The sequence below is a fragment of the Nyctibius grandis genome, chromosome 4, assembly GCF_013368605.1.
Source record: "Nyctibius grandis isolate bNycGra1 chromosome 4, bNycGra1.pri, whole genome shotgun sequence".
Taxonomy (NCBI): Eukaryota; Metazoa; Chordata; class Aves; order Nyctibiiformes; family Nyctibiidae; genus Nyctibius; species Nyctibius grandis.
The window spans coordinates 104,731,710-104,756,001 of NC_090661.1; positions in this window are offsets into that span (position 1 = coordinate 104,731,710).

Below are 24,292 nucleotides of genomic sequence, written 5' to 3' on the forward strand. Positions count from 1 at the left end.
AACTCCCAACACAAAAAGCTGAAACCCTCGGTTATCCCCCAAGATCAGAAATAACCTATACAGAATATTGCTCCTTTGCCATCTCACACGCACACTTTAATGATACCTTTGTTGTTGTGATTGTGTTTGTAAAGGAGTTCCTCAGGCATTGAAACTGGCTGGCCCAAAGAGCTCAGAGACTTGGAGGGTGAACCTTTAATATAAAACTCACAAGCAGCTCAGCAGCCTGAAAGGAAGTCCTGTTTTAAGGTTATTTACTTAAGCAGGTGTCTTTCTGGATTCACTTTCTCTCCCTGAAGTGCCCATGAAAACGTTTCTCCACTACTATTGTGTTATAGAATTCTAAACAGAATGCTGAGATCAAAGCTACCTGAAATAATCATCACTTTAATTAATGGAATAACGTCACTGGTTTCAATCCTAATGCTTTTTCTTATGTCATCTTAAATGAAATTATCCTAAAATATTTTCGGTTTTGCATAAACAAATGCAAAGCAATACTTCTTTCAGTACAGCTTTGCCGTTGATCCGTTTTTAATTTTCATAAATTTTGCCCTCTGGTTTATAAATATTGCTCATAATTAGGATTTAATCACCTAAGTAGCCTCAAAGAAAATCTATTCCAGGAAAAGCATAATAAAATTACTAGTCATACCCGCTTTTTCTTAAAACCAGCACTAACAGCCTAATTAGTAGAATCTGTATTTTCAAAGTGGAGATGAATTCAAGCTGAGGAATAAGTGCTTTGCCTTATTCAGCCCAGGTAATGGTGTATTTTTCAGCAGTTTGTGGCCCTGTACCAAAACAAACGTGAAGTTTTAGGCCTATTTAGTCATGCATTTGAGCCAACTGTTCCCGTGAAAACAGCAGCATTATAGGTCACTGCAGGACAACAGTTTTTTCTTTCAGAATTCAGAGGTTTCCTATGAAATCGAAGTTTTCAAAGTTCAACATGCTCTAGTACAAAACGGGCTCCTGTCCGGATAGTCTTTGGAGGTCAGAAGCTGCACTTGCTACAAAAGACACTGTATACACATGGGATCTAACAAGAAGTTTACCTGTTTGCCTCGAAATATTATTGCCAAGGCTGTATTTTACCAGGCGACAGCTCTTACAGGTAGTGAGATACTCTTTCCTACGGAGTGCAATATGCGTTTGAGGTTACAGGCTGTAATAAAATGTGTCAGGTTCTCTCCTACAAACTAAAAAAAATGCTTCTGTAAGGAAATTGCTTCTAAAGGAATCCCATTAAAATAGGTTTGTTTTCTCATTTAGTTTAATAAGCACAGTATAAGTCAGCAAAAAAAAAATGATGTATCTAAACTCTGAAATAATTTCCTGTATTTTAAACACTACTAGTGCTACAGATCAACCTTGGTCAGGTCACTGGGAACATAATTATCTGGATTTGTAAGATTAAATACTCTTCATGTGCCAGCAATGGATTTCTACCATCACACTAATTAAGAACACAAGCATCGCCGTTCAGTCCCCAAAAAACGACGGAGGATGTGTGCGGTTGTTTGGGCTGGAGATACCTCACAGCCCGCTCCGGCCCCGCGCTCCTCCGGCCCACCGCTCTCGGAGGCCGCGGTGCCCTGGGAGCGGGGGGCGGCCCGGCGCGGGGGCGGGCGGGGGCGGCCGCCTGCCCGTTGCCGCGGAGACGCGGGCCCGGCGAGGCGGAGGCCGAGCGGCGCCTTCAGCCGCCTGCGGCCTGGGCCGAGGAGCAGATCGCGGCCTTGGCGGGCGGTGAGCGGGCCGGGGCTGGGCCTGCGGCGGGGCGGGGACGGGGACAACCGCAGCAGCGGGACGCGAGGCCCAGGGAGACCCTCCGGGAGCCCAGGTGGGCTGTGAAGGGGCTCCGTGCCCAGCCCTGGGACGGGAGGGCCGGGAACACCACGGCGCCGGGGCAGGCCCGAGCTCCGGTGCCGGCGGAGCAGCTCAGGCCCTTACGGTGCCCGCGGCCTTCGAGGTGAGCTGGGAAGGCCCCAAAGCCTCGCTACGCTCCCTGCCTCCAGCTGTGCCTTCAAATACGTGTTATGATAAATTGTATCATTATTATAAGTGTTTCTATAACAATTTGACTGGTTTGTATCGTACAAAGAATACATAGCTCTGGGGATAAGCTGCAAATGAATAATATAAACAAGAAACTCGCTTTGTGTATGTTCTTTCCAAAGTACATTGCTCTTTCTCACAGCTCATGACTTGCCTTCGGCTGATCAGTTCGAATTACTGAGTCGGCGTTCCAGGCTTGCTGACAAATGGATGGCCGCTATTCTAAAGAGCTTAACAGCGGCGGTGATGGTTTTGGAGATGAAGATCTCAAAAAGAGAAATTCCTCTGGTTCTAATTCATCAGAAGAGATCAGGAAAGCTGTTGAAGAGTGTCTGTTGTCATCTTCAACGACTCTTGATGTCAGCAGAAAAAATATTAAGCATCTTACTGAGGAAATATACAGACTGCCCCACATAAAGGTGAGTAGATGGTTATGAGTAGTTCTGATACCCTTGGCGAAAGTATAGCACAGAGCAGTTAAGGGCTCGTTGCTTTGTCAGATGACTAGAAAAGCTACAGATTCTTCGCTATGATCTTTAATCCCTGCTTTTTTTTTAAGAAAAAGTTCTTAAATAAATCACTTCTGTGTGTAATTTAGAGAGTTGTGTATCCTTTAATCACCTTTAACAGTGCTCTTTCCACAAAAACATAGAGCAGTTTACAGTTTTCAACATTTTGCATGCCAAGGAACGGCCCCTCTCTTTCTGGATTTAAAACATGGTTGTGTTTTTGTCTCTTAGTACTTTCACCTGGAAGGAAATGTCATATCAGCGATTCCCGAGGATTTCTTTCAAAAGCTGCCACATCTTGTTTGGCTGGATCTCCGGTATAACGAGATTAAAGCTCTTCCCCCTGGAATCGGTTGCCACAGGTAGGATCATTGGTCACACAGATAATTTAATAACAATTGTATTTGTCTTCTATTTGCCTTACTGTAATTTCATTGTAACAGCCAGGCTGTTGTGTGCTTTTGTTTGGCGTTGACCTCAGGGCAGGAGAGCGGTAAATACGCTTAGTTTTGTGTACTAAAACTTGGATGAACTGAAAGGTCCAATTAATATTCCATAGTCAATTTCTGAGCTCTTTTAACTTTAGAAATGTAAGACCTGTTAGTCTTTTCACCTAAGTGATGCACCATTTTCATTTTATTGACTGTGACTATTTTTGCAGTGTTGTAGGCGAGGTGAAAACGGGGACCCACAGTTACAAATCTCGTGTCACTCCTAAGTGACAATGAAGGACAGTTTAGTCAAGGAACGTTACCCATTAATCTATTTTTGATGGTTGTCTGACATGGCATTAGCTGTCGGAAGGGTTAATTGGCTGTCCATTCAGGTGGAGTGTGTGAGGAAGAAGGTACACCATGTTGCTGCGACCCTGAAAAGGGCACTTGCTCTCACGTGGCCGTGATTGCCAAAACTATCTTCTCACCAGTTTTATTTAATGTCCTCGGACAATTCCTTGCTTCTCGCTCCAGAAGTGGAAGACCACAAATCACAATATATGGTAATTAACAGGAACAAAGAAATTATTTTGATACCAGAAAGAAAAAAAAGACCAACACAGGACGGTTTGTGAGCAGTTGTGATTCTAATAGAAACCTTTCTGTGAAGAGTAAGGAGGAAAAGGAGGCAACCCTTGAACTGTGTATGCTACAGAATTTTCCAAAATAAAAAAAACTATTTCACGGCATCTTGTGATTGAAACAAGGTGCTTGAAGGTATTTTAAGATCACTTGTTTGTGAATCATTATATATTCAACTTGTGATTAGAATAATACAGTAAATGACGGCTACGCCTCTAAAAATAGCTGAAAAATGTCACGTTTAATGATGTTTTCAAATCTTTGAAGTACAGCTTTTGTTAATTATTTTTAAATTGAGCAGGACTGATAGTATTTTAACATGCTTTGTAAATCATATGATCATCATTGTATGAGTGGTTGAAATCCTTTGCGATTAATACATTCTCTGTGTGCATCTTCCTCAGAAATAACGTGTCAGTCGTTAGTCCCTGTGTGTATTATGCTTTATTTGGGTTTTGGAGTCTGGAATCTCCTGTTGCTTTCACAGAGTTTTTTGCTTTAAAAGGGATTCAGTACTCCACTTCAAAAATGCAGACATCAATACGGTGCTTTCATCTTCTGACTGAATTGAAATGTCTTAAAATATTGCCACAAATGTGAATCCGGTGTTGAGCAGCTGCCAGAATATTTGGTTTGTGTTTCTTTCCTAGAGGTAAAGAAATATTATGACAGAAATTACCAACCTTTCTTCTTGTTTGTTTTGTTGAATTTTAACAGTAAACAAGAATAGGAACACTATGTTGTAGCTCAAATTTAGCCTGAGGAACACACTCAACAACCCAAACAGTTGAAGCAAAATTATAAACAACTGAAAATGATGTGTTTATAACTGGAACAGTCGGTGTCAGACTTTAAAGTGAGAAGCAGGCTGTGCAAAGAAAGATCAAATACTAAATATTGAAATAGCATATGATAAATGGGCATAAATGTAAACTTCAGATTGTCATACCAGAAAGCTTTGGGGTGTGTTATTTTCCAGCACTGATGTTAGCAATGGAGAAGCGTGGATTTGCCTTGTGGAGTCCTTTCTGTAGTAGGAAGCAAAAGCAAGAAAAATATTAAGGAGGAAAAAAAATTCTTGTGTTTCTCTCTAATTAAATGAACTTTACACTTACAGTTGCTACTCTTTTCTGTTTATTGCAAAGGCAATTGAAAACTCTGCTTTTAGAAAGGAATCCTATAAAAGAGCTACCCACAGAGCTTGGTAAGTACTCACTTCTTTTTTTGAAGATATCAAAGACATTTTTTGACTCTTTTAGTTTTTAATTCTGTGGTTAAACTTTTAAAAACTTTGATATTTATCTAAAAGAATGGTTTTAATTTACCATGAACATGTGCTGTGGGGGGGGGGAATTACTTATTTTTAATGATTGCCTTCATTGATAAGGGGAAAATTTTATTTAAGTGTCTCTAGTGTTCATCAGAAATGTTCAATATTGTTTTTTACTTCAGCCTTACTCAGAGAAACATCTCAGATGTCAGACATCTCAGCATCTGCATAGTAAGACATAAATAACTAAATGTGATTAGAGCGATGCTGTTTTCTGGGCAGATCCTCGATCAGGACTCTCTTCTGCTGTAATACTTCGATCATTACAGGTTTCCCAGGCATTGAGATGAGGGAATTCCTACCATATGTGACATTTATCCGTTTCTCCTGGCTCTGTGCATGATAGGTACCAAAAAAAGGATGCCAGCGTTCCTGCTGCGTTGGAGGTTTTGTTCAAGCCACAGCATCTGGTAGAGAGCGCTGCCGGCTTCTGAGGGCAGGTTTTGCTGGGCAGCAGTGCAGTGATGGCCGATGGCTGGAGGCATTTGAGAGGCTGGGGGCAGCCAGGCTCCCCAGAGCTGGGTATGTGCTCGTTAGCGAGTGGTGCAGTGACACCCTGAGTGTGTAGGGGTGGCCCAAGCCAGGCGGGCCTGCTCTGCCAGCAGGACTTTGATCAGCGTTTGCCTTAGTCACTTGCACACATCCACTTCAGTGTTATTAACAGTCACAAGGATCCTGGGTAAGGCTGGCAGGGTTGCTGTGCTGGGGTGACGCTGTCCTACCATATGCCTTACTTTGGATGACCTGTTCCCTTGGCAGAGCCTGTATGTCCATGGCACTGCCGCCTAGTAGTCACATACACCACAACTGCCACCGTGTGATATATACAGATACACGTGTGTGTGTGTGTGTGTATACATGCACACACATGGTTTGCAGAACCGTGCCTCCCTCTGCCCCACAGCAGCTGAGCTGCTTCAGACTTGGCTCCTTACCTAGTGGACAATGTGAGATTTGAACCTTAGCTAGAGGGTGGTAGATGTACTGCAAGGACTTGCCTTAACCCAGGTTACTAAAGGCTTCTCATTGCCCTGCGGTGGAGCTGTGCTTGTCAGGACTCCCGAGTCCCCTGCACGCCCCAGGCACCCTGCATTGCAGGTCACGGGGACCTGAGGACACTCCCAAGCACTCCACCTGGTACGCTGGGAGAAAACCTGGAAATCGTGCTGTGACATAGTGAGGGTTGTCACAATCTAGGGTATTTTTACAAAGCGCTCGTGTTTTGAAAAGACAGCTTTTTCTGACAAAATCATGTTTCATGAGCTGATTCCCAGCCCGCTCGTCCTCCTGCCCTCCCCTATGGCTCTCTTGTCGGTACTCTTGCCATCGTCACCACCTGTATCAAGACACAGAGTAGGAGCTAACGCTGACAGCATCAGCACTAACTTAAATTACAGTTACTGTCCTGCAGTGGCCGTTCCATGATTCTTCGTCTTCTCTTTTCGTGGCAAGTAGAGCACCGGTTTTATGATCAGTTTTATCATCAATGCCAAACAAAAAGTTTGTAATCTAAGATGAGGTGGGTATGGATGATGATCCATGATAACTCTGTCTCAGCTGCTAGTCTTCATTTCTTGGGTGTGTTTTTCATCTAGATCTGGAGTGAATTTGCAGTGTTTGCCTTCATTCATTGAACATTTGTTTGATTGTTTTTGTTAAAAGCCACCTGTTCAACGAATGAAACGTCTTTGGAGGGGGAGCAAAAGTCTGGATGGTAACAAAAGAGTTTTGTTATTCACCTGTGGCTGTTCCTAGAGCGTTTATACTGGTTCACCTGATTTGTGTAGAACTATTATGTGTTCTGAATTTAATTAGCAAAGATGAAAAATTCATTGCCAGCCAACATGTTTCAAAAAATGATCTCAGACTCCAACGTACTCTGCGCTAGTTGGGCAGTGATAAAGCAAGGTAAAAAAGAGGTTTAGTTTTTCCAATACTGAAGTAATCTGTGTGATTCATTTTGATCATTTCTGTTTAAAAATAGATGCAATTTCTTCATACTAAACTATTTTAAATCTAATTGTATTCCCAAATAGTTCTTTACAAGGTGCATTTTCAAAGCCATTTCTTCTTGTTAATAATGTAGCTCTTCCATTTCTGCATTTGTATTTTATGATTATTTGAAGTAATTTTCTAATTTGTGAATCATGACTGGATGAACAGGCATTCTGGTAGTTGTAGCTCACTTAGCAGACTTTTGGTTTTAGACTGTTGGAATACAGTCAGTTTGCTAAACCTCCAAACCTCAGCATTCCTTATCATCGATGCCATATTGACAGCCATCAATATGATTGTTCATTGCTTGTGTGACAGAGATGCAGGCATAGACGAGCTCTGTGGATATATTTCTTCACAAAACTAACAATTATCATTACACAACAGCATATTTAGTCTCTGTGAAATAAACATGGATTTTCAATTTTATGCACTTCTGTTACTCTGTGACGTAATTACGTATACAGCACTGCTGGTCTGTTGTATTTTTAGTGTGTAGTCAAGTAATTATTCCTTTAAGTCTTCCTTTTTTTTTTTTTTTTTTGGAGGGGGGTGCAGTTTGCCTGGGGTGTTTCCATTGATCTGTGGTACCACGTAATTCCTCTTTTCTGACCTCCCCTCGGAACTCTTGTCCTTCTGCGAGACGTTCGCAGGCTGATTCCACGTCATAATTCTAAGGAAAATCTGGGATTTCTAGTTCTAGCTGTGGTCTGTGAGGAAAAAAATAAGTTTTGAATGGTTTTGAGATTTGAGCTGTATTTTCCTTAACTCTCAAGTAAGTAACTCTGGTGTTGGGATGGCAAAACTCAGGTTTTCTTACGCTCCTGATAAGTAACCAGTTAGCTCTTACCCCGTGGCTGATCAAAAAACCAGATAAACAATGAAAAATAGGAATGTAGTTGGACATAAATAAGTTGTAGGTGCATTTGTTCTCCATCTCAGTGAAACTGGAACAAATCTGCATTCCGTGGCGGTAACAGGATGTCGCAGTAAATTCTGTGTAGCTGTGGTATAGTTTTACATGTAGCAGCTTGTACATACTATCTCCTTGACATGAAGAGTCCATTGGCACTTGGGTCTCAACTCTCTCTTCCAAGAGGATGGACCCAGAAGGATCCAGCAGTTGTCCCCATCGTGATGCTTGGAAAAACTCCTTTGCACTGCCCAGCTTCCCGGAGAGCCCTAGTGCCTGCGTCGGCTCCTCATGGCTCTCGTGCTGGTTTTTAGTTCTTTCTTTTTCAGTGTACTTTGTCAACATTGCTGCAGTTGACATTTCTGGAGAAGTGATGTCAAATGGAGCTGTTAATCACATTGTAAAACTTGTTTTGTAACATTCCTTTCAGCTTTAATTGCTGGTAATTTAAAATCAAATAGCTGTGCCATTAGTAATGTATTTGTCATTTCTGCAAGTAGGGTTTTACAAAAACATTTTAAAAAAAGAGCAAATACACTGTTCTATAGAGTAATGAGTAAAGCAAATAGACACAGTGAGAATTTTAAGCAGTCAACCTGTAGGAAGTGAGGCAGATAGATAGTACAGTCAAACTGTGAATGGAGGTTTAAAGTGTGACTCCAGTAACACAATATGAAAAATATATTCTGATTGACTAGATTGAGATTGTCTATGTTGTTTTCGATGCTGCGCTTCCTAAACACAGCATTATAAGCCATACGTCAATCTAAAATAAATGTCAGGACAAAATATGATATTACCTTTCTTTTAGAGACTTGGAGCAGTTATTTTTTGACAGATCTAACAGATTTCAGCTGTTGTGTTTTTGTTTGAATCAAAACCAACTGAAAATATTATTTAATATTATTTAATTCTGAAAATCTAGTTAGGAAGGGAAAATTGCTAGTTTTCTTTTACTTCTATGAAACATAATTTACAAATATAACTAAGCAGCATAAATGTGATTTCTGGAATGGATTGTGCATACTTTGCAGTTTGTTCCCATTTCAGCAGACAGGGAGCAGACCACGAGAGGTGCCTGCCACCCCACTAGCCATCTTCTCTCCATGTGTGTAACCTGTGCTGCATATACCTGTGCTTATGAGATGAGGAGGAGGCTGCGGTGGGCCTGTGAGATGCATGAACTCACTAGCCCTTGGGAGGCTCAAGATTTATGTCCCTCTCTTGTTTGTTGCCAAGAGACGGTGGCCCTTTGTTTCCTTGGGCAGGAGTAGCTAACGGTGAGGCGGCGAGTGAGAAGCAAATGATTTCAGAAGTAGAAAATCAGAACAATACACTAGAAAGAGAAGAAGGAAAACTTCAGTTAGAACCGTTAATTCCTTCCCTTTCATATGAAAAAATTAATGTAGGGTAAAAAAGTGATTTATCAACACCGCAAATTCCATTTATTTATGAGAAAAACACAGGAACAGCAGCTGGGGGATTGTATTGGTTAGCTAAGCTGTTGTGAGAAAGTTTGTTTTGTTTAGACTAATCCTGAATGGGGCGAATGATTTGCCTAGAGAGAGACATGAAATAGTTAAAAATTTTAAAAATCAAACAACAAAAAAAAAGCAGGAAAAGACTGCAAAGCTATTAAGCAACAGGAGGATATAAGGGAAAAAAAAAGGTAAAAGAAAAAAAACATGGAAACAATCACAACAAGAATGACAATCTGCTTTATACAGATTCACGTGAAACATCTCAGAAACCAAAATACAAAATATCTGAGGTCAGCAAGGGGCAGAGTGCGTGCCAGCTGCGTGCTACACCTCGGGCTTGCTTCAGAGTGTGTGCCCGTGCTGGGCACAGGCAGGAGTTCTTGACAGAAGAGATGGTAGTTTTGAGGTTTGGGTTAGAAGGCTGTGAAGCGGTAAGGTACGTGTTTGGCTCTGTATGCGTCTGGTGCAAACTCCAGAGCTGGGGTTGAGCTCTGGCTGGTTTTTGAGCAGAAGCCTCAGCCTGAAGATGGCCGTAGCTGAGCGTAGCAAATCCAGAATGTTAAAGCTGGTAGGAGACAGCAGACATTTCAGTGTAATTCGGTCTGGTCTGTCCAGAATAGCCTGAGACTTTGAGAAATACAGCCCATCAGGGATTCAGTGATAACCTTGGGTATTGCAGTATTAGTAATACTGTGCATATATAAAAGTATCAGTTATTTGTAGCTCTAAAAACAGCAAACTAAAAATCATCAGACTTGGCCAAATAAATGATTTAAGGTACTGTATAGTATCTGTGTATGTAATAATGGTAATTATCATAGAAATAATAATAAACACAGTAAATACCAGACATCATTGACTTTGGCTCAACTACTAAATATATCTGAAAACTCACCTGTCTTTCAAAATGCTGAAAGGTTGGGCCTGGTGATCTTTTGAGGTCCCTTCCCCCCTGGGCTGCTCTGTGAGTGTGGTTGCTAAATCGTATTGTTTTCACAGGAAACTTAACTTCGCTGACAGCCTTGAATCTGCGTCACTGTCCCCTCGAATTTCCACCTGAAGACGTCATACAGAAGGGATTAAAAGCCATCCTGTGCTTTCTCCGGGATTCTGGGCGTGGAGAAGTGCCCTGTATGGAGCCAGCCCCTCCAGGTGCGTCGGAGATGTGTGTGTGTGTGCTGTGGTTTGTTTTGATAACAGTGTGTGGCACGGGGCGAGAGGGAGAGGAGGATCCGCGTGGAGGAAGTCACTGCTGTTTGCCTGGGTGTCGTAAGGAATATAATTACCAAATTTGTATACAACCTGATGCACAGACCCACTTCTTTTTAAAAATTCAGTGCGCTATAAATACACCATAACCAATTTTTACAAGCTGCTCGATATTGTTCATACACATATCGGAAGCCTGATAGTGATTTCTGTGTTTTCATGTTGTGTTTGAGCTCGCATTCATCAAAGACAAGCACAATTTGCTCTTGATCACACTTTCTCTTTTTTTTTTCCCCCAGTATTGCAGTTACAAATTTACATTAGGAGGGTAAAATTAAGAAGTTGTCAGCAGAGAGGAAAAGATGCAACATCATTTGCATTATTTATGGCCCAATAGATTCCAGAAGTCATTAATAATAGAAATACTGGGCATATTCCCCCAGAAGAACTCTCCTCATACTTCAGCTTTCCTGTAATGAAGGCTAATTGCTGTGGATGCCATTAGTATCGGGCTGGAACTAGGGGTGTTAAAATGTGATATCATTAAAGGGAACACAGTAAATTGGGAGTGTGAAAGAGCCACTTAGAAAGCTAAGCAATATGGTGAAATATAAAAATATCAGCTCAAATACCATGATACTGAAAATGAAGTCAAAATACTGATGTAAAGATAATGACAATTTTTTTAAATTAATCTCAATTCCATGTATGATGTCATTAAAGGGAACCATGCACATTTCCAGAACTTCACATGATTGTTATCTTCATATTTTAAGACCTTATTTATAATTCTTGTTTTGAGACAGATTATACCAGTAGTGTTGCTTGATTACCACTATTTACCTTCAAATTTCACCACATTTTAGCATGACTTGAGAGCAAGCAGTGCATTTTTCTATATAGACAAGTTTTATCTGCGTTACTAGTCGTTAATGTTTATATAATTTTTTCCATACTGGTGGACATTTATTTTAGCATGCATAATATGTAAAACTCTGCTTACTTAACATTTTAAGCCATCAGGATCTCAAGTGAAGTTACAGACTAAGATACCATCTGTATTCTCCCCCTAGCTTGGCTTTTATACGTGCAAGAGAACTTCTTTCTGTGCAATCTGCAGACAGATTCATGTGACATATTAGAGAAGTAGCTCAGTGGGTTGGCGAGTTCAACTGTTTTCTCAGAAGATCTGACTCAAGGCTTGTTTCAGGCCACGTTTTGTTAGCTTCACACACAGTTTGGTACCTCCTCAAGCAAGGATCATGCTAGATGAGAACTGTTGTAGGTCAGAACAGGCCGTTGCCAAACATTATGAAAAAAAATCAGAGATGTGGTCTTCCTAGGGAGGTAATCAGTGGCCTGTGGAAGCAGGTGAGCTTCGTTAAGTGTTTGGGGTTTTTCTTTGTTAAATACTAGCATTTTAATACAGGAACATACACTGGTTGCACGTTCACTGGTGCATCGTGCTGCATTCGTTTGCAAAGAGCACTAAAATGAACGGGAAAAAAGCTCTTCATTTCCTTTGTGCATAGCAGAGTTGAGGCTAATGTCTGTTTTTCTGGACACAAGCCTCATGCCAAGAGTAGGTGTTTACTTGGTACTTCCAGCAGCAGCAGAATAACGTTTAGAATCAAAATAGGAAAAACACTTGGGAGTGGGAATAAAATGCCAACTGTGTGCCATTAATTTGCAGTGAGAACTCACGTGGCTCTTGGATATTCAAAATGAGGCCTTTTATAGACTTGCAAAGGTGTTTTGGTGACGAATCCTTATCATGGCTGAAATACACTGAAATGCTTCAGTCCGATTAAACTAAGCTTTCTCTGGCATTCAGGTGGAGTTTTAGTAAGCAAATGATGCAAAACTGAAGCAAAACTGCTCAGCAGAGTACACATTCTCACTGTACTCATTGGTAGGAATTCTCCCCTTTACCATTAGGAAATTAATTTGTCTTTGAGCATTTTCAATTGTTACCTAAAGTAAAAAAAAATAGGGTAGTAACAAAAGCATGTCTTTTTTATGTTAGACTAAAGTAAAACCCCTGAACAGAAGAAAATATTCATCTTAGGGATGTCTGGCTGAGTGTATTTACGTACTGTACTCCTAGCACTAGTGTAGTGTAGGAGCTCAGTCATGAGCTGAAAGAGGTTCCCTTGGTTTTGATTTTAAAGATGTGCAGAGTATGAAAATAGGCTGTCTGCTCTTCATCTTTCTATCTGTCTGTGTGAGGTGAACCAGTATTATTTTTCAGAGATCACTTTCTCTACTCAGCAGTAGCAATTTAGAATTAATTACAGCTGATCACCCTTCAAGTTGGTGTGTGAAGCGAGAATTTTGTTTGGACATCAGCAGAGTAGTGTCTGACAAGTGTGTGTGTGTTTGTATTACTGCTGTTTTTCCAAGTTCCCTTACACGCTTCCTTTCAAAATAAACACGTAATACACTTGAAACACTCTAATTATTTATTTTGGTTTTTAATTCCCCTGCAGTGGTACACAGTCTTGAAAATTTTGAGCATTTGGTTGGTATTCTTCAAAACAGCAAAGGAGAAGCATTTTTTTTGCTGATTTTTGTCTGCGTAAGGATGTGGGGTTGCATTCTGTTCTGCTTAATTCAAACACAATAGATTAGAATGACAAAACAATTGTAAATTATGCTCTGGAACAGCGTTGTAACTTAATTATATTGTCGTGTTTAATGTTAGTTTTAGGTAGTGGTATATTTAAAGAAAAATAATCCCATGGACTTTAATATTTAGAATCTGTGGGCATGTACATGAAGTTTGGGAACCTTCTGTAATATGCAGGAGTTTTTTGCTCCCTCCCACGTGGCCCATCTGTTCATGCTGGAATGAGAGCAGTGTGTAAGTAGTATATACGTACTTCATGCAGAGAGGATCACAGAATGTACCTTGGAGTAATGCTTTTTCTCTAAAATGTGAGAAGAGGGAGATGAAATCCAGTGTGTTCCTTCTCTAGGATCCAGGGAACCTCCTGAGTCTACAGTTTGTATAGAACCAAACCTTTGTGTGTCCTATGGTCTCTTAGCACCACAGTCAGAGGTGAGCTGCCGTATAGTTAGCCGTGGTTGTTGTCTGGGCAGCGGAGGGTCTAGGGTACAGACCTCCCCAAAAAGGTGGATGGACTCTGTGGTGGTCAGCTACTGCTGTGGGTACCCTGATAACTCACGTACACAAGCCACAGGTACTGATAAGTAAATGTCACACTTCGGAGTGCAGCGTAGGTACACCCTAGAGTGAATCATCGTCGTGTAAATACGAAAGATCACTGAGTGAGTTCAGTTGTGTGTGCAGATTAATGCCTATAAAGGTGCTAAATTTGTTTAACCTGAGATGCCAGCTGGGATGAAGTGCAGGGTGTGCTAAAGCTTTCATCAGTGCTTTGGCTGTCATTGCATTGCATTACATTACATATATAAATTGATTATGTTAAAAGATCTTTCCTGTTTTGACTCACAGATTGCGTTTGGGCACTTGTAGTATGTTAATGATTATTGTATCTGTTTGCTTTGCCTTTTTACTTCCTCTTGTACATGGAACATATTTTTAACTCCTATTCATCATGCAGAGAACTCTATCTTTAATTCAGTCATACACAGTTCATGCAATACTTATTTATACCCAAATCTACATTGGCAGGCTATAAATGCTGCAGAAAAATGAAGTGAGAGAAAAAGTGAGGGTTATATGCAGCCTTAACGCAGTCCCTGTATGTACATGCAGTATGGGAGTCTTCATTTCCACTCTATTTTTTTCCTCACAGTAGAGATCCCAGTACAACGCTGGGATTTTCCGCTTTCATGTCCCACTGTGTTTCAGAATTCACTGTCGTTTACACAGTGTATTTGTCACGGCCATATTTCAGCCTTGCTGATGTCTGTGGTAGACCTTCAGTGAGTAGGACTATGGCTGCTCCTCTGAGAACTTGGGGTCTGCAGGGTGTCGAGGACACGGGGCTCTTAACTCGGTGTGAGTCAGAGCTATGAAGCACTTAAAAAAGATTATAAGTTGAATCAGCTTCTGCATGGTGGAACTGATACAAAGCTGGGTGAGGAGGTTATCGAATTGTAAGATACACAGATTATCAATTAAAAGGAAGCCACTGTTGTGCTCACGCTCATCAATAGACTGGTGGTTTCTTCCAGGACACAGATTGCTTTAGACTTGTGAAAAAATCTTTAAGAATAAAATACGTATTAAAAGAAACAAAGACCAATGAATCCCTATTCTGTTAGACTGACTGACTGACACTATCTAAACGCCCTGTTTGGCTTAAAGAACAATTAACTTAATTGATACATGGGATTACAGTAATCTCCCTTTAATTCCAACAGAAATGCCACACGTGGAAAAGCTGGACTTAAGTGAGCTGTTGCAGTCCAGTTTGGATTTGTCAGAGGAGTGGCCTAATGAAGAGGAAAAGCTGAGATTTCAGAAGCTGAAAGAAGAACTTATGAAAGCTGAAAAAGAAGAATTTCTTGCTGACGAACGTGTAGGTGCAACCCAGGGTTTTGCTGCAGCAGGGAAAAACCACAGAAGGAAAGATCAGCTCTACCCGGAGTCAGCTACTCTGTGCAGGTGACTGAGCTTCACGCAACGGTATATGATAAGGATCTTGCAAGTGCTGGGAAACTCTGTGTTTCTACTGGAAAATATAAAAGCAGTTTAATGTGCATCATTATACTCATTGTCAGATATTTATTTGATGCCTAAATGGTATTTTTGACATAAGTATACAGAATACAAAACAACTTTTATATTTTCTATTATTTTAAATGTTTTTTCTCCTAGATTAAAAACCACTATCAATCTTTTATATTTTCTTATTTCCTTCCTTTTTTATTCCTATTTTGATAATTGTACCCTTGAATGTCTGGATGCGTTCTACTGAAAAGCAATAGAATTTTATAACACAGAATAACAAAGAACTGTAGAATCCTGCAGGTAACTTAATTTTTCATTTCTAGTGCATGCAATGTGATAAATAACAATGTATAAATACAAGATGATGCATTAAATTCCTTTACATTTGTATGCAAAACACTTAATAAATGCTTTATTTGTCATATTTCACAACATGCAAAGAATGCAAACTTTATTTGGGAGAATTTGTTGGTGAATCCTTTCTGAAAAAGGGAAGTACCTTTTCATGTAAAGGAGAGAATAAACACACTAGAAATGTTCTTATTTTTTTTTATGAATATTTTCCATGAGATCAATGGTTTTTCCCCCAATATTCATGAACATTTTTATTCTTACTTAAAAATTATTTCTTAACACTGGTTTTTAATGCACTAGAGCTGACTGATTTAACATATCACTAGTAGATCACTAGTAGATAAAAAACTGCCTTTTCAGTGTGTGTATCACCATCATTAAATGTGCTTCGTTTTCTTGTAGTATTTAATTAACAATATCAAACTGTCTGTTTTAAAAGGAGGGTGTCCACACAGAGAAATGAATTTACTGAGTTTCTATCCTATGACAGGGCAATTCAGGCCAAGCGAGCTGAGAAGTGCAGATGGGTAGCAGAAAGGGAGCTGAAGGAGGAACAAGCTGTATTTGAACAGAGGAAAAAGCAAGTATTCCAGTGTCACTGCCTTTTAAAAGTTGTTGCTTGGCTTCTTAATGGATTGCCTAGTTGGCTATTTATAAGGAAAGAAGTCGTTTCAAATATTTTGCACTACAAGTGGCAATGTAAAGAGTGCTTTTCTTTACAAAATACGGTGCTCCAAGGCAATGAGAAGGGTGGCTCACCAAGCTGCTTACCCACTCAGCCACGGAACTCCATGAATTCTAATTCCAATTGAGCAGAAAATAAACCCATTTCAGTTAATTCATATGTTACATTCCATCTAAACTTAATTTAACTTCACCTGTGCTGACAGAAGGCTGCAGCTAGAGGGCAAACTGTGCATGTGACATAAAAATGTGATATATCTAGGGTATAAAAAGTGCATGTATGTATTGAACAAATTTTGCTAGAAGAACTTGTCTATATCACTGCGTATTTTCCCACTATACACATTTGGGCTGCTGTTCAGAGATGGATCCACTCGTTGCAGGCTAGACCCAAGAAACGAGGCAATGTTAGTCCTAATTTGTATCATTTGTCGAGAGGAAAATACTGGGAAGGCTGTAGGAGAGCATCCATAACGAGAGACTGGGGACAGTTGTTTATTAAAGTGTTAATTTATTAGGCATTAGTATAGTTGACAAGTATTTTGGAAGCGACAGTGGAGATGAAGGAAGAGGATTACTCTGTGTGCCAGGCAACGGCAGTGCAAGGACAAGCAGCCTGAAGTTAGGACTGAAACAAAGAAGAGCTGGAGAATCACTGCAGACATTCAGAGCCAGAGTGGATATCATATTAACGAGGGCTTTACTGATGAACCTTAAAAATGTGATGGGTCAGATCACTTTATCCAGTAGAACTTTTTGTGGTACAACTGTCTACTTCTTTATGTTCACTCGAATTTCCTCAGTGTCTAAACTTACCGAGTGTAAATTTTAGCCCAGAGATGAACCGTGCAGCTTGTTACCAGTCCTCTGAGCATTTTAATTACTCTGCTTGGCTTGTGTTGAATCTGTGTCCTGCTCTTTGCTGCTGTTTTGCTCCACTGAACTGGGCAGTGAGGGTGGGTCTTTGCGGTTCTCATCCTCCTTTGGTAAGTTAAAGTGTCATGAAGAGGCCCCTGGTATTTTGTTTCCCTGTTAGGAATCGCTATATCGAATGAGTATCATCTGTTGTTCAGCTGTAAATGGCTAAGAACAAGAGTAGTAACATTCGACTCTTAAATTATGGCTGTAACAGTTTGATATAAATTAACTTTTTCAGCAATAAAGAAATGCTGCAGGAATGGCGCAGCCCAGCGAAGTCGATAAAAGAACAAACAGAAACGTTCCAATTTTCACCTACAAACGCAGACACGGTACGTACAGAAAATGGCAAGGTAGGGCACTGGGAGAAACGATCCATTAATGCTGCCCTTTGATTTGTTTTCTTTATAGCCCCTAGATTTGAATTTAAAACTTAAAAAGAGAAAGCCAGGACTTCAACTGCCAGCGCTTTGGCGATGGCTTTGCAGACCCTTTCTCTAACCCCTGTGTGGACGGTGGCTCCTGCACACAGTGCTGCAGCCCCGCGTGCAGTGGGGGAGTTGCCAGATCCTTCAAGCTGCTGTTCAGATCTGTAGTGGCTCCAATAATCAGGCTGCTTGGAGGCGTTAGAACAGAAGTGCCTGTGGTGAAATACGATTTTTTAAATTATTGAACGCCTCCAATATGAGATGTTGCCTCTGCCAAAGTGAATTTGAAGTCGGCTGGATTTTCTGGTTCCTCCAGGAATCTGTAAACGCTGGCATAGGACAGGGGGGGACCTCACTTCTGCTCTTTCTCAGTGTATATTAAAGGCCTGAAGAGTTTCTTCCCCAAAGCAACAAACATTAAAACAAAAATCTCAAAAAAAATTATCCCAACAGTTTTGCCATTAGATTCTCATTCCTTGTAATACAGTATTGCAAAAGATGAGATGTGGAAAGTGAATATACATGAATTTTCCAGTGCTCTGGTGTGAACATGAACTGTAACATAAACACTGAGTAAGGCAGTTAGAGGTGGTCGCTGAAGGAACTTGAAGTGCTGTGAGTTTTTCTGTTGCTGTGAATTCTTTCATGATTGCTGGGCATGCTACTTCAGCCTTGGAAGTGTAGAAATATACCCCAAATCTGAAATGTCAGTAGGTTTTAAACTAAAATGGATTACATCCCTCAGTGAGAAAAAGGGGATTTGTACAGGTTTAGTGTTACCTTTTATTGATACCTGCGTAGCAATACCTGGTGCTCGAACAATACAGATGGACCCTTGTGTAACAGATTGCAGCTTCTCTAGAAATGTAGGAAAATCTGCAATTCAACATCTGACACAAACAACCTTTTGTATGTATTTTAAAAGTAAAACCACGGCAGCCACACTTCCAGCTTACGAGGTTGGTTGTTTTTTTTTAATTTAGATTTTTGAAACTAAGCCAAATTATGTTACTAAATGCCTCAGTGCTTGGAGAAATGTCTTGTTGAACTGCACTGTATCAAATAGGAGATCACACAGGTCTTCCATCCAACTGTAGGCATTAAGTAATTTGGAATTTTTATGTTTTTCACTATATGGTGGGAATATATGTAAAGCATCAGTGTTAATCTGAATTTAAATAAACTTTTGTTTTTCTGTCTGTTTTTTCTCCCAGAGCTTGGGGAGATAAGACTCTTGTAAGTAAATACAAAATAAATATTTCATCTGTGAATGTTACAACTTAATTGAAGACAATAAAAACATAGGGGTGCAAGATGCAGAATTCAATTACAGGACTGACCTTAGACATTGTAGCCTCAGCAGAACTCATGCTCAGGGTCCCTGTGTAACTCCATTGGCCTCCACAGCATTTTTTTTACTAAAAAAAAAGCCTTCAAGCAAAGCCTTCTCACAGCTTTGATTTACTGGACTCTGTATTAAACCCTCTTAGAGAAATGGAAGAATATTGATGCTGTGTGACAAGTGGGAAAACACATGGGAAGTGTCTTCCTAAGGGCACGGCCACTGCTCACTAGGCATGACTTCACAGAGCTTCTGCCTTTACAACGTTTTTAATTTCAACGTGAAACCAGTTTTTAGTTGCTGCCATTTCCATATAACATGTTAGCATTATGTTTTGCTGTAGATACCAAAAAATGCACCACGTGCTACAGGTGACATCAGTTACTACGCCGTGAAAGAGGGAGCTGAGAATCAGGACTGTGCGCCTGAAGAAGTGGAAGAAAGGTTGCTGAAAGTAAAAGATGAAGCTACAAGGTGAGTGCTAGAAGGTAAGACTATAAACGGTTCCTACGTAACACTATTGATGACTTCCATTTAATTTTGTATCATAGAATCACAGACTGGTTTGGATTGGAAGAGACCTTAAAGATCATCTAGTTCCAACCCCAAAGCTGTAAATTGTTGTTCTGATCCAAGATGTATTGGTTTGCTCCATGTTGCACTTCTGAAAACTAGTGTATCGTTGTATGAGGCTGAAACTTGACTAACTATTCTAGCATGTTCTAGCTGATAATCTCAGACGTAACTACTAAACAGATGTCTGTAGATCAAGGGAAATTTTAATCAGCTTTAAGGAAAAATACACTATATTATACTATCTCGTGGTATGGAAGAGAGGTGTTACAGACAGCACAGCTCTGGCCAGACAGGTCTGGTGAGCACAAAAAGTAAAGTGCAGTAGATACCTTTATTTAGCAGTCATTGCTATTTCAGTCCTGTTCTTGTGTTGGCTTTCATAGCTGCATGAATATCCCCAGTGCCTCGGGAAGGCTGTTCTGTAGTACTGTTTTTGTGTTTCTGCTGCCCAACATGATGTTAAATTTACAGGCAAGACAGCTGGAAAGCCTTCTGCATGTGCTGTGGGCGGCTCAGCCCCGTGCCCTGGGGACAGCTCAGTTGCCCCTGCAAATCCTTTCCCTGTCAGCATGCCCTCCCAGCGCTCCCTTTAGCTTCCCACACTGCTTGTGCTGACCCCCCCTGTTGAATTCCAGACCCCATCCCACTGCCCACACAGCTCTCCTTTGGTCCTTTTCCATTCTGAGCCTTCCCCCTTCCACAGCAACCGTGCAAAGGACCCACCAAAACCCATCTGCTGCGCTGCCAGACTCTGACCTGTCCCAGAGCTTACACACTGAGCAGGGCAAGGGCTTGATTTACATAACTAACTAACTAACTAACTAACTAACTAGATTCCTGCAAGTGCCAGAGCCAGCATAGGATTCAGCAGTGCAAGAGCACCACGTGGTGCACACGCTGCAAAGTGCGGGTTAACAGAGGCAAAGCCACAGCATCTGCTCGTTTTGTCCCTCTGTCTGGGTTTGTGTTCTTGGCAGAAAGGTGTTAAAATACGTGAAACTGGAAGCAGAAGAGTCAAGGAATGTAAAGCAACTGAAATAATGCTTTTACCGTGTTTACTTAGGTCCCTCAGAGAAAAGAAACTGGAACGGCGCCTCAAACAGCACACACAACTGATGAAAGGAAGAGGAGAAGGATTAGAAGGAACATCCCAAGTGGGAATGAAGAAAGCAAAAGACATTGAGACAGTGAGTGTCTGCTCTTTTTTGGGAAATACAGTAAACGCAGCACCCTGTGCTGATGAGCAGTTGTTCATTTCGTTAATTTCACAAACATCTCAGGTACCAAATATTTTTAAATTAAAATTGTTAAAAATTAAACACTTTATTTTTGCTCATGGTAAAATTGTGTGTATGTATGTGTACATGTACACAACATGCACGTATATAAACATAGACATCTGTAGCGCTTTGAGCCTTTCAAAAGCAAAGCCAGAATTCTAAGATAGAAGACAAAACCCAAGGAAAGCAGAAAAGATGGCCAAAGATGAGTATAAAACTCAGTAGACAGGGCTGATGGTTTTTATCACGTGCTGTACAAGCCATTCAGTGCAAATGGTTAATGCAGCAAAATGTTGAAATTCAAATTTATCCATTTGCAATTGGAAAGAGGGCTCATAAATCTATACCTGGAGACAGCAATAAGTGTCCTGATTGGGAAGAGCACACTGAGAACTGTCACTGAAACTTTATTTGCTTATTGTAACATTATTAGGAATTATTTTGCCTTGACTGACAGTATTACTTCAGCTTTCCAGCCTGCATAGCTAGTCAAAGTGAAGTTATAGAGCTTCCAATAACATGAGCCAGTGCTTTGGTTTGTTTGCTGTGCATGGCACTCGGCTCAAGATCAGTTTTGCCTCGAGAGCCCGACTGATTTTTGATGCCGTGGGTATGAGAGCGCTGCTGACACTGTTTACTTCCTCCAAAGAGGAGCAGCAGTCCATCAAAAGCCCGTTCCATTGCAGCTCCTTCTCACGCGGCGGTGGGAACTTGTGCCTGCTGGGAGTCACCTGCCCCTGAACCTTTCACTTAGTTCGGGCTTCCAGGTCCCGGGGGGTCCTGGCACTCACTGGGTAGAAACACTGGAACAGCACACGTGGCTGTAGCTCGTTCCTCGAGGCAGGTGTAAGAGTCGTGTCTGACAGCATCCCCCTGGCTCTCACACACGGTCTGCTCACAGGCCTCGTTGTCAGCCTCTGGGTGTGACGTGTGGACTTGGCACGATGATGCGCAGTTATTTTGGAACCCCCAAGGTTATTGTATTTTGGATATGGCTGTATTATGTTCCATAGTACTCATAGCATACTGGATAGTAAAAGAAATAACATTTTAAAATCTCTGCTTGTATTTCTAAAAAGCAGAAGGTTTTCATGAAGACTTCTAAGAGCTTTGCTGAATTTCCATCAGCTTTCAAGTTTATTACAATTTTGTGAAATACCTAAGTGAATGAATACGAATCTTAATCTGGTAAAAAGTATATTTACATACCAATATTGAGCTGAGACTATTCACAAATACATTTATTAGTAATAAGTTTAGTAGTACATGTAGTTAGTGTTTATTACTTTGAGCTTTAGTGCTTCCAGCCCTTCTATAATCGATAGCTTCATTATTCCTCCAAACCAACCTATGCGTGTATTTGGACTAATGGGGTTAAAAACCCCTGTTTCCATTTCAGCTGCTTTAAAACATGCACATATTTAAATGTCAGCACGAGCATGGGACTGGAGGTGTAAGTGCTGGTTGCACAGCTAACGCGGATGGACGAGTCGATCCGAGTGTGTGCTCCAGCTGCCGTGTGTGTACGGCTCCGTGGGTGCGCGGGTGGGGGCTGCAGGAGGAGCAGGTGACAATGTGGCCCGTTGGACACGTGCACTGCTTTCTGTTCTTAAGTATATATAATTTTATATATATATATATATATAATTATATATACTTATATATTCTGTAGTCTACAACTACCTGAAGGGAGGTTGTAGCGCAGTGGGAGTCGGCCTCTCCTCCCAGGCAACCAGCGACAGGACAAGAGGACACAGCCTCAAGCTTGGCCAGGGGAGGGTCAGGTTGGACATCAGGAAGCATTTCTTCTCAGCAAGGGTCATTAGCCATTGGAAGGGGCTGCCCAGGGAGGTGGTGGAGTCACCATCTCTGGAGGGGTTTAAGAAAAGCCTGGACATGGCACTTAGTGCCCTGGTCTAGTTGCCATGGTGGTGTCAGGGCAACGGTTGGACTCGATGAGCCCAGAGGGCTCTGCCAACCTGGTTGATTCTGTGATTCTGTATATCCATTCCCTATTTTTTTTTTGTTCTATTTTAAATCCAAGATTGAAGATCTACAGACCAAGCTAGCAAAAGCAAGCAGAGCACTCCCTCTCCACGGGTATCGTCTCACGGCCTTCACGGGGGAGTTCCCGCCTGCCTCATCGAGAATGCGAACGCAGAAGATCTTTTCCAGGAGCAAATTCTGATTGCTTGGAATTGTTAAACCATGCAATGTTTACTTCAAAACAATGAGAATTACAAAGGCTTCCTCCTCTCACTTGGTCTTCCTGACTGCCTTTGACAGTGTTAAACCTATAATGATCATCAAGCTGCTTTAACCGACTGTAAGATTTGTCTCTTTGAGAAGATCTGTGGCACAGTGTTGTAAAGTGTTCCCTTCAGCCCCTCTGCACGTTCTTCTCAAGCACCTTCTACAGGCCTACGAAAATCCTATGAAGAGGAAATTCAAAAATTGTCCCTAAGGCTTAGAGCAGCCGTTTGTAATTTTACTGATGCCAGGAGCTGTGTTCTACTAGTTGACTAATGTCATGAAAAACACATCTCTGGCCTTGCACTGTACGTCCTAGGCATATCAGACCACTCTGGGTTTTCAGCACAAATGCTGTATTTAATGTTAAATTGTCATGTTAAATCTAAAGCTGCTCTTCAAATGTAGGATAACCTTGTTTGCATTGTACTGTCACGAGGGCTGCATCCTTCTCCAGGACCCGAGGAAGCAGCGGGAGCCCTTCTCAGGGTGTGGGTACTTGGTTGGGAGCCCTGCTGGTGTCTGGGAGCAGCAGAGCTGCCCTGCCCACACCTGGGAGCCTTTGTGGAGCCCCGTGGTGGAGCCCGTGACCGTGAGCAGCAGCACAGGAGCCCGGGAAGGGCTCACGGTACTGAATTTCACAAACAGCAGCGGCGTTCCTCCCGCCCGTGCTGGCTGTGTTCTCCCTCTGTCCCCTCTGTCGTCCCCTGCCCTGGTGCTGTCACTTGTCCTCCCGGGACAGCAGAGGTACCTCCGGTGGGTCTTGCCTCTGCTGGCTGCCAAGTGCCTTGAAATGTTGGAAATTTTGGTCACGGGAACACACACTAACGCCACGGAACCGCTCTGCGGGGACAGCGGTGGCAGTTTGGCAGGGAATGATGAATACACAACACGTGACAGAAACTGCCTTAATGATTTCTGCACAGCTTTGGGGGTAGGCTGGCTGTAAAAGTGTATCACTGTGTTTTGGATGACGCTTCAAAAAATCCTTTTCCTTCTGAAAACGAGTACAGATTTCTGTGTCCTTGATGACAGCGGCACTTTCCTCTCTGCCTGCATGTTGCTCTCAACGTGTTGTCAAGGTTTTTCAGAAAGCCAAGGCTGCCTCAGAGCTACAGCTTGTCCTGTCCTCTAGAGACTGATTGCAACATTGAAAAGTTTCCATAATTACACCAAATACCAGTTCGGTTGGGGCTTTTTGTTTTTATTTTGCTGTTTTAACAGAG